This window comes from Carassius carassius, chromosome 16 (genome assembly GCF_963082965.1).
Source record: "Carassius carassius chromosome 16, fCarCar2.1, whole genome shotgun sequence".
Taxonomy (NCBI): domain Eukaryota; kingdom Metazoa; phylum Chordata; class Actinopteri; order Cypriniformes; family Cyprinidae; genus Carassius; species Carassius carassius.
Window position 1 is genome coordinate 24,200,412 of NC_081770.1, and position 9,014 is coordinate 24,209,425.

A 9,014-nucleotide genomic window follows, 5' to 3' on the forward strand; every position below is an offset into this window, starting at 1 on the left:
AGTCTGCTTCACACTGAATCACGCTGAATCACGCATGCGCAGTATCATCAGCTCCTCGGTTCTCGAACCGGACACGTCCTACAGAAAAGGTTCTTGACTAGAGAACGAATCAATCCTTGAGATTTGTTCCGGAAGAGAAGACAATGCTGAATAAAGTAGTTTGTGTTATTTTTGGACCAAAATGTATTTTCGATGCTTCAACAAATTCTAACTGACCCTATGATGTCACATGGACTACTTTGATGATGTTTTTATTACCTTTCTGGACATGGACAGTATACCGTACACACACTTTCAATGGAGGACAGAAAGCTCTCGGACTAAACCTAAAATATCTTAAACTGTGTTCCGAAGATGAACGGAGGGCTTACGGGTTTGGAACAACATAAGGGTGAGTCATTAATGACATAATTTTCATTTTTGGGTGAAATATCCCTTTAACCTCATCCAAACATTCTGTGATGAGCCCAAGTCCACATCAGCGTTCCCCTGGTAACTCATGAGGAGCGCCGGCTCAAAGCTCATCACTGGCTGATCACCCGCACCTGCCCCTCATCAGCCAGGCTCTATTTAAACAGCGTGCGCATAGACGAAGGGTGAGAAACCTCTCCAAGAGCTCACTAACTGACTCTGCGCTCTCTTCTCTCCTCCAGACAGCAGCGTTTGACCGTACAGCACTGCCACTAGCACCCCACGGATTCACCCGCATCTGGACTCGATTGAGAGCACCTCGGCATGCCGAACCACCATCATCACCCACGTATCACAGCACTTATTAATAAAATCCACCCTCCGGGGCTTTCACTTGAGTTTTCCTCTTGCCTGTTTCTTCCACCCCGTGAAAGTTCATACAGATAATAAATGGATACATTATCCTTGTGTTTCAATGGTAAATACATTTGTAAATCATCAGCATAGAAATGATAATGAATGCCATGTTTTCCAAAAATTTATCCTAGAGCGAGCATATAAAGGGAAAACAAAACCGGTCTCAGGATTGAACCCTGAGGAACCCCCACACATAAAAGGGGCAACAGATTAAGAGTGATTCCCTAGACTGAGTGAAAAAAGTCCTATCTTTTAAATATGAAGAAAACCATTCTAAGGCTAAACCCTGAATACCAACATGGTCTCTAAGGCAACTAATGAGAACCTTATGGTCAATGGTGTCAAATGCTGCGGTAAGATCTAAAAGTAATAGAACACAACTTCCAGAATCAGCGTCAGGTAGAATATCATTAGTAACCCTCAAAAGAGCTGACTCCGTACTTTGGCCGGCTCTAAACCCTGACTGAAATCTATCCGAAATGTTGTACTTAAACATGTTACCTGTTTCTGATGCAGAAAAGCTAGTTCATGCATTAATGACCTCTAGACTGGACTATTGTAATGCACTGATAGGTGGTTTTCATGCATTTTCAATAAACAAGCTACAGGTAGTCAAAAATGCAGCAGCTAGAGTCCTTACCAGGTCAAGAAAATATGATCTTATTACCCCAATTTTATAGTCTCTGCACTGGCTACCTATTAAGTTCTGTATCAGTTACAAATTACTTACATATAAGGCCCTAAATGGTTTAGATCCTGCATACCTATAGTAACTAGCCTTATACCACGCTACACATCTCTTTTGCCAAGCATTCGAATAGTGCATCTCATAATTTGTGACTGCTGTTGTATCTGATCTAATGTGCATTATTATTCTTTAGCTTGGGTTAAACTAATAAATTTTACTTTGTTGGAACAGCAACTACACTAATTATGTCTCTATTTGTTTCTCTGTTTTGCCACAGGATTTACATAACTAAGATTTGCACAAGCTCCAGTCTGGATCCAGAACACCCGAGAAGAGATGATACCAACCCCTCAGAGGACCTCGGATGCTAACCCTGAAACAACATACAGAACTAACAAATATTGCTACAAGTGTGAATGCATCATATACTGTAATAATTGCTGATAATAGTGTTCATTGACTAGTTGACTACATCTTGTATTAATTTTTCTGAAAATTCCTGTCATATGTACATAAATTGACAGTCACCACTTTTAAGCTGCTACTAAATATTAAAGAAACTAAATTTTCTGTAAAGTTGCTTTGCAATGATTTGTATCGTAAAAAGCGATATACAAATAAACTTGAATTGAATTCAATTGAAGAGCAGAGGGTTGAGCACAAAATTTTGTTCCCACTAAAGAATTAACAAATAAGTATAATTGTAACTGGAATTTACCACATATTCAGTATCTGGGCATATATCAAATGACTTGTCCTCTTTGTGCATCCTAAATTATAACGTATAAAACCAGAAAATGTATAGATATAAAAAGTACTAAAGAAAAGTACAACCCCCCCCACCCCACCCCGTGCCCCCGCCCAACACAGGTTGATGTAAAATGAAAGGAGATCACACAGTTTCACTTGCAAGGTATTTATTAGCATTACAATATATTACATTGCATACTGTATACGACAACAGCTGTAATGCTTTCAATTATACTGTCAAGAAACAATCAAATATACATTATCAGAGCTCAACATTTTCTTCTGAAAAAAATTAAAATGTTATTAATCTTCATTGATATTTTTCTGGATCCAGGAGAGAATGTCCTTATCAATATGATTGGAAAGAGATCCATCTGGATTGATGGGAATAGTGAAGGGGAGGGGAATACCCATTCTTGACAGTGTCATCTAGAACAGCAGGAAAAAAATTAATTAGTTTTATTTTCTGTTTATATCATTATGAGATAATAATTTAAAGGGGAAATATTTCACCTCAGGAATCCTGGCAATGACATTCAAGGACCTCTGAGTTGGCAAGGCTGCAGTAAGTTCAATCTCTTTCTCACTGTTCATTACTCTTTCAAGTCTGAATCCCGCCTGGAAAGCCACCATAGGGATGTGTTTGGACATTCTAATTGTGACAGGATACACAGATAAGAGTAGAGAATTAAACCAGTGTCATTTTCTACACAACACATTTGTTGTTCTGTGCCGATGAACATTACTTTTTAGCATAGTTGGTGACAGTAATTGGCAGCCTCTCCCATTCCAGCTCTAAACGCGCAGCAGGGAATTCACCCAATACACCAGCCTCCGCTTTAGCAGTGACTGCATACTGCTGGCACTCTGGACCCCAAGCAAACTTGGCCTGAAAAACATTAATGCTTGCGTATACTTAAACCTGAGAAAAAATTCTTACCTAAAAATTTTTTATCACACTTCAACACTTACAGTCACTTTGTGCTTGCTCAGCACAGCACCATCAACACAGATCTTCAGGTTGTCATTTTCAGCGATGGAAGAAACAACAATTTGCGCTCTTGCAGTTGGTTTGTCAAAGTAAGCAGCAAGTTGGTAGCCCAGCAGTTTGTGGTCAACTCTCACAGCACGAGCAATGGCAGCAAAAACAGGTGGAACTGCATTTCCGAGGAACTTAGCCTGTAAGCATACACCATATAAATATTAAATATCGTATTTTAACTGGAGTTTTCTGTTATTATGATCAAACTAATGAAATTCATTGATTCACCTGTTTCGGGATACGCTCAAAGCTAGATCCGGAACTTCCACTGCTAACTTTCTTTGATGCACCATGGGGTGCCAAATACTGCAAGAAAAAAAAGGTTATAAACGTGATAAGTGTCTGATAAGTGTCTGATCTAAGAAACTATATTGTTGACAAAATGATTTTTAGTAGTTACCCTATCCTTGTGAAATTTCCTGAATGGCTCCATGATGGTGGCAGTCTGAAAATAAACAAATATTCAGAGTAAATGAATATACAGATTTATGACATATATTGGTGAATTAAGCAATACATGACATTCCTTTTCCTCACCTTGGTCACACGAGAGCTGGACCCTGAAGAGCTTGAACTGCTGCTGCTGCTTCTGCTGCTGCTGCTGCGGCTGCTGCTGCTTTCAGAAGAGACGTTCCTGTTTTTATCTTCAGTCTCCAGGATTTCCTTCAGTTTCAACAGGAAAGCCTTTCCTTCTGGAGTCTCCTCATCAATGAGATTGATTTACTTAAGGAGACTCTTGGCAGCTCTAGGACCAACTTGGACTTCGAGCTCCAGTCTTTCAACAGCAGGACCTTCCGCTACAGTCAAACAACAGACCCTTAATTATCATTTTATCTGAAAATTCTTGAGTTTCATGAATGTAATAATTTCTTTAAGTATACCTCTTGCCACTGTAGCACGGGCTGAGTGGTGTCCAATTATGTAGAACAGAGGAGTATTTCTGATAAAAGCAGCATTGTTAGAGTGCACCTCAATGCATCCCTTGATTTCAATGTATGGGACAGCAAGACAGAAAGTCTTGTCAAATGGAGCAGGAGCTCTCATAGGAACCTCATCTGAGTTCTCAGATGACTGGAAAGAAAAAACAAAATATAAAGAAGATTTTACACTTTGGAGCTTAAAGCAAATTTTTTTCTCCTAAATGTATATTTAAAGCTTACCGAATCACCAGCATAAGAATTTTGGGAGTTTTGCTGGGACAACTCAGGTGCAAAGGGCACAATCCTTTCAGCACTAGGATCTTCAATGTTTCTTACCACAGCGAGTGTCTCAAAGCTGTTATAAAAGTAAAAGACACTTTCATAAAAAAGCAGTTACTACAAAAACTTTTTCTTCACTGGCATCACTAAGATTTCATCACCTCAGATCAGCGATATGTTCAGGAACCTCAACAGGCAGAGCCTCCACCTTGTAGTTGCCTTTGAGAATGTCTGCTCTTGCAGCTATTTTTCCAGGAACAATTGTACGGATCTTTCCTCTCGCCATAACAGCAGCTTGGATCAAGGCAGTGATCACTCCCATCACAGCAAAGGTCTGGAGAGCAATACTGAAATACGAATAAGGGAGCTTGTTTGTAAATCTGTTGTAGTACACTTGAAATCTCAAATCACAGCTGCAACAAATTTACCTTGGTCTAGCTTCAGCTTGGAGTTGAATATCAGTCTTCTTCAGCTGCTCAAGAGTCATAGTCTCAGTCTCCTCAGGGAGAGGAGGTGTAATGGTGGCCTTAACTAAAAGGATGAACGGAACAACATCAAAAGTGGTGACCCCTTCATATCAGAAGAAAATATATATAATTCTAAAAAAAACATACCATTGACACTTGCAGCAGCAACGGCAGCAGTGTACAAACTGAGCTCCATGGGCACACCAACTGCTGTTGGCAAGATACGACGCACTTCAGCTGCAAGCAGGGGTTTGGCATACTGCAAGGTAATTCCTTCCTGCAAAGCTTTAAGAGCTGCCTTCAACATTTCACGTGGTTTGGTTCCAGTCACAATCTGGGGAAAGTGTTGTTGAGAATCTTAATTCTAATTATGAGAATTATTTGTGAGAAAGATCTCAAAATGAAATAGTAATGAAAGAGAAGAGATAAACTAAAACACAATACAGGTATAGCTTCTTCAATGATTCAATGGTCTTGTCAATCTTGATAAAAGCCACTTCTTGTCCAAGTAATTTGATGTAGGCTGAAGCCAATGGTTGATTGTTTGGTAAATCCTTCCAGTTTGTGAGCTTAAGGGGAAAAACATAAGTCATACACATGTTGTCTGTCATGTTTGTAATATTGCTTTCAAGTATAAAATTATACAGTGCATTAGACATGAAAACGTACTGCTCTCAGGGTGCGCTTAATCTTTGTGATACGGTCAACACTTTCATCTGCTGCAGGAGATTTCAGAAGAGCCTCCTGGAATCCTTCAGTTCTCACACCAATCTGTTTTGAGGGCATGAATTGAGTGAAGGCAGAACACATTTTTAAATCATGAATCAAATTTAAAAATAGGGGTTTGCCCACCTCAAGAACATCAGAAGCAGCTCCAGCCAGATAAGCACGTGCTTTAGCTACAACAGCTCTGGGCAGGATGGTTGCAGCATCATTAATAATGTAGGCACTGCCAGCAGCTCCAACCATGAGTGAAGCTGCACAGAGACATATGTCAGAATACATCCAGGAGCCAGCGCCTACCAGAGTCATTTTTTAAAATATATACTAAATAAATAAAAAATCCCATTAATGTATTGCTGACAAATTGTACCTGTAAGCTGGTTTGTCCTTGGACTGAGCCCAGATAGCCTCAATGTTCTCCTGGGTGGAAACACGCAGGAGCTGGATAAGCTGAACAAACTTGAGTGGAGCGTCTTCATGGACCATGTCCACATTGTTTGCAACAAGGTGCTTTAGGACCTCGATGATCTAGAAGAGAGTAAGAGCTAGTCTCAGTTGATGTGTTCAGTGTGGATCAAAGGCTTTGACTCTGAGATAGTTAAAGTAATACCTGAGCTGGAGCGTCACTGATCTTCATTAGATGAATTGGGGCCTGAAGAATCTCAGTTGCAAACTCATATTGCAGGGATCCACGAGCCAAGTAATCAGCTTTGATTGGAGCAACAGGGGTCTTCTCAATCTCAACAAAAGCCAAGGTTTGTCTGAAACAAAAAGTATTTTATGAAAGTAATGAAATTTGTTGGGCATATTGTTAGTTCATATTTCTCAGAGAGGATCAGTCATACTTTGCTTCCATCAGGGCAGCACCATGGATCTCATTGAAGGGTGAAAACTGATGCACTTCCTCAACTGTTGCTTCAGCGATTAGTACACCAGTGGACGCTGGTTTCATAATGTAATTGTAAGTTGCAGTTTCAGTCAGACTCTTGATTCTCTGTTGAGAGAAAGGTGTGTGATGAATTTAACAATTAAAAAATTATATTGTTGAGGAAATATTTCAAGTTTTTCCAGTCTTGGTCATTACCTCTGTGCATTCATGACACCTCTCAGTGTATGCCAAGCCAACGTCCTTCATGATTCTCTCCTGGCAGTGGCTCAGATCCTTAGACTTTGTTACAGTAATGTGGTTGGCCTTCGGATCCACACTGATGGCATAGTGGGTCCTGCATACTCCCTGAGCTCCAGCCTTAAAAGACGAGTCAAAAAATTATATTGCAGAAATCAAAAAGTCTTTCTTAATGTCTTCATAAATGTACTTAGGATTATTTTCTCACCTCTTGCAGCTCATAGATGTTCTGGGTCTTCTTGAGGTTGAGCTGAAGGATGTTGAGGATACCTCAAACTTGATGGGAATCTGAAGCTGAGCAGCCAATGCTGAGGTGAGCTTAGTGGCAGGAAAAAATGGATCCTTGGGCCAAATACCAGCGTACTCATAGATTACAGGTTCCATGAGCTGTAAGGGACATTTTCCATTTAAATGAGGGCATTGTTGCTTTTAACATCCAATGATGGCATATTTTTGTTGTTGTTTTCTTTGTGAAAATCTTACAATTTCTACAGTTCTTAATAATCATTACCTTCATCAGAAAGGTGTTATCTGTCACAGCACTGAGGTGAACCTTGCTGTTGACTTTTATACCTGCTCTGGCCAAACCTTCTTGAGGAAGACCGCCCAAGAGTAGAGCCTCATACTTGTACACATAGGTCTTATCAGGGGCAAACTCAGGGACTGAAAAGGGTAGAGTATTTTGAATTTAAGTCTGTTGTTATGACCATTCATTTTAATCTGTAATGCAGTGTATGACTTACACACTAATTTTCCAAGTCATATTACTTACCAAGGTTGATCTGTTGACTTGCTGAAATAAATAAAGATAAAAATATTTATATATATACTGTATATATATATATACATATATATATATATATATATATATATATATATATATGTATATATATATATATATATATATATATATATATATATATATATTCAAGAGGTTATACAAGTTTTTGTTTAATAGGCATAAAGAGAGAAAATAAGAAAAAATATATAAATATATTTTGACTTACCCACAAGGGCCACAGTCAGGGCAAGCACAACAGCTCTCATGGCTGATGGTTTGTAAAGAACACTTCAGAGAAACAGACCTTTTATAATGGTTTCTTGCTGACCAAGTATTAACATTTAAATAAATTAGTAACCAATGTCTTTAAGTGCATATCCAATTACACACAAGAAATAACTTGTCAACTGATTTTAAAATAAATATCAGTTAGAAGTTAGGTTAACCTGGCCTGACATAGTCACATTCTTCATGCCTACGTTCACAGTGCTGTTCATTTTACTTTTATATTCAAATAGGCAATTCTTTTTCCAGTTCTGTCATACACATAAAACAATGCCGAAACAGCAAAATTGGAGTTTTTAAAAAAATATATGGCGTAATATAAGGAGTAAGTTATAATACAGAAAACTACATTAAAAAAAAAATTTTTATACAAACAATATTTTTTGTTAACAGACCTGGCTTGACCATTCTAAGCTATCAGTTCCAGGTTAGGTTACCCTTGTCCTTAATCTTAAAAATAGTTAAAGTCCATATTAGTTTATTTATTTTAATGTAAAACTGCAATAGCATTGTATGAACTTTGGAAGTAGATGTGGCGTGGTCTGTGGACAGTTTTATAATTGATAAATCTAGTTATTTTTATTAAAGTCTTTAAGAAAGGGTATTATGGCAAATATTCAGTACAGGAGTAGACTTCATTACCATTGAGCATGGCACCTCACACTTAAATAATTTGATTTAAAGATGAAATCTTATTTTCAGAGACAAAAAATAATAACTTCTTTAAAAAAAAATTTTAAATTCTCATAATTTGTCATCTAGTGAGATCAACTCAGAACAGCAAGGACAAACCTATTTTAGTACAGCACAGCTTTCATCCAAAAAGGGGACTTTTAAATGTTTGAGTCAAAACAGTTTGCTTTGTCTCATTAAAATTAAACAGATTATAAACATTTGGAAGCACTTAACAAAAAAAAGAAGAAAAAAAAAGGAATATTTCATGTTATTTGTACTATTATAGCCTCACTGTGTTCTGTTACTGTTGTTAAAATAACCATTTTATCTACAGATCTTGTGGTGCTTGGGGGCAGAGATGCAACATAGGGACTTGAATAAAGTGCTTTTGGCCCTAGATAAAAATTTTAGAGAAAATGGTTCCATATGATTATTATTATGTATTATTAT

At 38.0% G+C, this 9,014-nt stretch overlaps 1 pseudogene; it reads right to left on the minus strand.

The window, feature by feature from the left end:
- Nucleotides 1-2,416: 2,416 nt before the first annotated feature.
- On the minus strand, nt 2,417-7,961 carry LOC132160209 (vitellogenin-like; annotated as a pseudogene).
- Nucleotides 7,962-9,014: the final 1,053 nt, after the last annotated feature.